The following is a 5,000-nucleotide window of genomic DNA, read 5'->3' on the forward strand; positions in this document are numbered from 1 at the left end:
GTTATTTTTTATTTCTCTTTAGTCTCAATGATTTTCAAGTCTAAATACTGTTTAAAAAAAAGATTTTCTTATTAAAACAACAAAAAAATAGAGGCAGTTCAACAAATACAATGTGTAAATGCTTTGAATATGTATTGTTTTTATATTTACTTTTAATATTTAAAATATCTAAATACAATTTAACAAAAAATAATATATCCGTTTTTTTGCATTATATTAATGGGATAAAATGTGTTTAAATTTAATCTAAAATAATGTCACTATTTAGATTATCTTAATGGTCTTTGAAATAGGTTTCATTTTCTTAATGCAGAATATAATTCTTTGTACCTTTGATTCATTTCGGAGTGAACTGAGTCAAACGTGTTCTTGACGGGAATCGAATGACTGAATCTTTGATTCGCTGCGCTAACGAAGCTCAATGGAGAATCAGTGCGAATCAGTGCGAATCTGCTGATGTTTCTCCATCTTCAGCTGGACTGTCGTGACAGACGGAGCGAATCCGCTGCTCAATCATCGTGAACGTGCTCCGGAGCGTTCATCTGTTCCCTGATGTTCCCTTCAGTTGTTTGTTGCTCGGTCTGTTCGTCTCTTTTCGTGGTGATGTCGTTTTCCTCCCAGATTTCTGCTTTTGTTTTTCAGGAACTGCAGATGTACGATGTTTATCCGCTCGTCTGTGACGTGTGTCATTCCCACGGCGATCATTTCCAGTGCTCTCGTCTGTGATCTTGGCTGTTTTCTCTCACGCTCTCGCTCTTCCGCTGCGCTTTCCTGTGGTGTTTAATGTTTAATTGCACTTACTGACGATGAGAAATGAGATTGTGACGGAGCCGTCGGTTTATTTTCCTACCGTTTCGACTTTCACCGTTCGCTGTTTCAGTGTGGCAAATCTGATCTGCGGTCCCGGCAGAAACATCGCTTCGAATCGTGATTCCGAATTTTATACATGGTATAATACTTGTTATGTACTTATTAAATATTTTGATTCCAGAATCGTCGTGTGATTGTTCTTCAGTTGTCTGACATCTTGACTTCAGATCAGCATTTAATGGAAAGAGACAGATATATGGAAGCTTGTTTCTAACATGGGACAAAAAGATAAAAAGGGTAATTGTGACTAACCTTATTCTTGCAAAAAAAAAGTCAAAATTGTGAGAAAGTCAGAATTGTGAGATATAAGCTCAGAATTGTGAGTAAAACTCAAGAATTGCTAAAAAAAACCTCCAATTTTTTTGTTGGTAAAAATTGTGAGACATAAACTCAAAATTGTGAGAAAAAAATAAGAATTGAAAAATATAAACGTAGTATTGCGAGAAAGTCCGAATTTCGAGAAAAACTGAATTGCAAGATGTAAACTCAGAATTGTGCGATATAAACTTAGAACTGTGAGTAAAACTCAAGAATTGCAAAAAAAAAAAAACCCTCCAAATTGTGAGATATAAACTCAAAATTGCGAAAAAAAAAAAATAAGAATTGAAAGATATAAACGTAGAATTGCGAGAAAGTCCTAATTTCGAGAAACTCAGAATTGCGGGATAAACTCAGAATTGTGCGATATAAACTTAGAACTGTGAGTTAAACTCAAGAATTGCGAAAAAAAAAACCCTCCAATTTGTGAGAAAGTCAAAATTGCGAGATGTAAACATAGAATTGCGAGAAAGTCTGAATTTCGAGCACAACTAAATTGCAAGATGTAAACTCTCGAGTTGCGTGAAAAAGTCAGAATTGTGAGATATAATCGTAGAATTGCGAGAAAGTCAGAATTGAGAGATGTAAACTCTAGAGTTGCGAGAAAAAATTTAGAATTGGGCGATAAATAAAAATTGTGAGAAAAACTCAATTCGAGATATAAACAGAAATTGCGAGATATAAACTTAGTATTGTGAGGAAAAAATATGAATTGAAAGATGTAAACTCATTGCGAGAAAAACTCAGAATTTTGAGAAAGTCTGAATATGAACCCAGAATTTTGATATAAACTCAAAATTGTAAGAAAAAAATACGAATTGAAAGATATAAATGTAGAATTGCGAGAAAGTCTGTATTGCGAGCAAAACTGAATTGCAAGATGTAAACTCAGAATTGTGAGTAAAACTCAAGAATTGCAAAAAAAACCCTCCAATTTGTGAGAAAGTCCAAATTGTGAGATATAAACTCAAAATTGTGAGAAAAAAATTCAGAATTCAAAGATATAAAAGTAGAATTGCGAGAAAGTCCGAATTGCGAGCAAAACTGAATTGCAAGATGTAAACTCTCGAGTTGAGTGAAAAAGTCAGAATTGTGAGATATAATCGGTGAGAGTTGAGAGTATGTATTAAATTGTGTGATGTATAGTATTGAGTTGAAGTGAGAATTGTAGGGATTTAAACTCTAGAGTTGCGAGAAAAAACTCAGAATTGAATAAATAAATTATTGTTATGGCGAAAACTCAGAATTGCGAGATATAAACTTAGAATTGTGAGGAAAAAATAAGAATTGAAAGATGTAAACTCATTGCGAGAAAAACTCTGAATTGTGAGATGTGTGACATGTGTTTTGATATTTTTTATATAAACTCAAAAAAAAATAAGAATTGAAAGATATAAAAGTAGAATTGCGAGAAAGTCCAAATTGCGAGCAAAACTGAATTGCAAGATGTAAACTCTCGAGTTGCGTGAAAAAGTCAGAATTGTGAGATATAATCGTAGAATTGCGAGATGTAAACTTTAGAGTTGCGAGAAAAAAACTCAGAATTGCGCGATAAAAAAAAATTATTGTGAGAAAAACTCAGAAAGTCTGAATTGTGAGATATAAACTCAAAATTGTGAGGAAAAAAATAAGAATTGAAAGATATAAACGTAGAATTGTGAGATAAACTCAGAATTTAAATATATAAACTTTAGAATTGAGAGAAAGTCAGAATTGAGAGAAAAACTAAATTGCAAGATGTAAACTCAGAATTGCAAGAAAAAACTCAGAATTGCGAGATAACTCGGAACTGTGAGGAAAAAAATCTGAAATAAAAAGTAGAAAATACTTTATATTTTATTCTGTGGCAGAAACAAGCTTCCATAGAGATCAGATCTAATATTGGTTCAGATGCTTAGACTTCAAAAAAAAAAAAAAATTATCAGGGAACATAATGTAGTTCTTAACTGTATTTATTTGAAAAATCTCAATATCTCCTAAAATTCCTTAAAAAGAAATCAAACAGACGGTTAAAAACACAATGTATCAGTTTAGCAGTCATTTTGTGAATTTCAAGAATGTGTCTTTTACAGAATAATTGAACCAAATGTACACATGTGTGTGTATTATGGTCTGGTTACCATGGTAACTGTGAAGAGGTGAGGGAAGCATCTATTCTCAGCTCAGCTGATCAGAGCCCATGGATGCCACGATCAAGGTCTACAGACTCTTACAGTGTTGCCATGGCAACCACAGCTTCCACCCTAACTACCATGGTTACCGTGGTTTCTACTGTAACATCACCAATGAATATGGGACACTACTTTAAAATTTCACAGTACCTGTACTACGGTTAGTGGTTAACATGGCCAGTTGGTCTCTACTACGGTCAGATGAATGAAGGCCAGTTTCACCTTCCATTCCAGTGTGATGAATGAAGCCAAAGTGACGTTTTTACACAAAAGTAGATTAGAAATTCAAAGCAGGTTTATTTCTGCAATGATAACTGGAGTCACACCAGGTCATATCCATACTCAGTGCATACTGTGCAGCATGTAGTATGCAGTGCACTATTATACTTCAGCATTTTCTAGTGTCTCAGATGAACACTGGAGACATCTAGTGGTCACTGCGGGTATCACGTGCCTGATCGATGACGTCACGGGAATTCTTCATAAAGAAAAGGAAGTCTATTTTTTATTTTGTAACATTTTAATATTGTTTTATTAAAAAAAAATAGACTTCCTTTTCTTTCATCATGAAAATATAATAATTAAGGGTAACACTACAGTAAGTTTCATTAGTTAACACAAATAATAAATGCTTAAAACACATTAAGCATTTATTAATCTTAGTTAAAGTTAATTTCAATATTTATTAATGCATTATTACTACTTGAACCCATTTGACCTCAAATATTTTCTTGATGTCGTGGGATTACAAATTTAAGAATCTATTTAAAATATGCTGAGCCTATGTTCTGGCATCATATGAAAATAATAAGGTGAAGTACATTGTATTTAGCTTTTAAGGTGAATATGATGACATCAGACAAATGATTCTCTTAAGCAAAGTTTGTAGAAAGAGGTTCCTGTCAGTTCCTGATATATTTTAACATTTTGCCAGTATATAAAATCTAAAAATATTTTTTGTTTTTAGGAAATGCCTTATTTTGATGGATTTTATTTAGCATTTTTTAAATTTAAATTTTATTTGTGCAATTATTAGCCCCTGCAGTTCCTTCATGAACCCCATTAGAGAGCAGAATATTACAAATGCATTTTTCACTTGAAAGAGGTAATGAAAACAAATGCAGTATTTTAATGTTTTATTCTATTTTATTTGAACAGTTTGCACAAAACTAATCTTTTGCACAAATCTCTTCACAGAAACGTAGTTTGCTTATATGTGAGTCAGAGATGTCCCACATCCTCAACGAATATGTAAATAAAAGTTTCATTACAGGTGTTCACTTTTACAGTCAGATATGTATAAAGACATACAGACATATGTTTGATAAAGATGACATATTAAAAGTAAATAATGAGTAACAGATATTTAATAGTGAACAGAAATAAACAGCGAAATCTCTATGCTTCTATCTGACGACATTTAAAACAGAATAAATCTAAAACTAAGAACATCTTAACCAGATTTAGGTGCAAATGGCCTGTTCTTTTTAAATACCTTGAACTAAAACAAAAACTTTATTGGATTGAATGAATATTAAACTTTATTAGCCTCGTGTCTGATGATGATGTAGTGTTTGAAAGGCACTGTAGTGTCAGAGGTTATAGTCCACAAGCTTTGGTAAGATTCCTGGCGTTGGTCCT

At 32.7% G+C, this 5,000-nt stretch overlaps 1 protein-coding gene across 1 annotated transcript in view; it reads right to left on the reverse strand.

Moving 5' to 3' along the window:
* Nucleotides 1-4,496: 4,496 nt before the first annotated feature.
* LOC109104498 (melanoma antigen recognized by T-cells 1-like) overlaps nucleotides 4,497-5,000 on the reverse strand; it is a 4,656-nt gene continuing 4,152 nt past the window's right edge. Inside the window, exon 5 of the mRNA XM_042778491.1 lies at nucleotides 4,497-5,000. This exon is cut by the window's right edge and continues 287 nt beyond it. The gene's annotated coding sequence lies outside the window, so the exon portion shown is untranslated.

This window comes from Cyprinus carpio, chromosome A21, assembly GCF_018340385.1.
Source record: "Cyprinus carpio isolate SPL01 chromosome A21, ASM1834038v1, whole genome shotgun sequence".
Classification (NCBI taxonomy): Eukaryota; Metazoa; Chordata; class Actinopteri; order Cypriniformes; family Cyprinidae; genus Cyprinus; species Cyprinus carpio.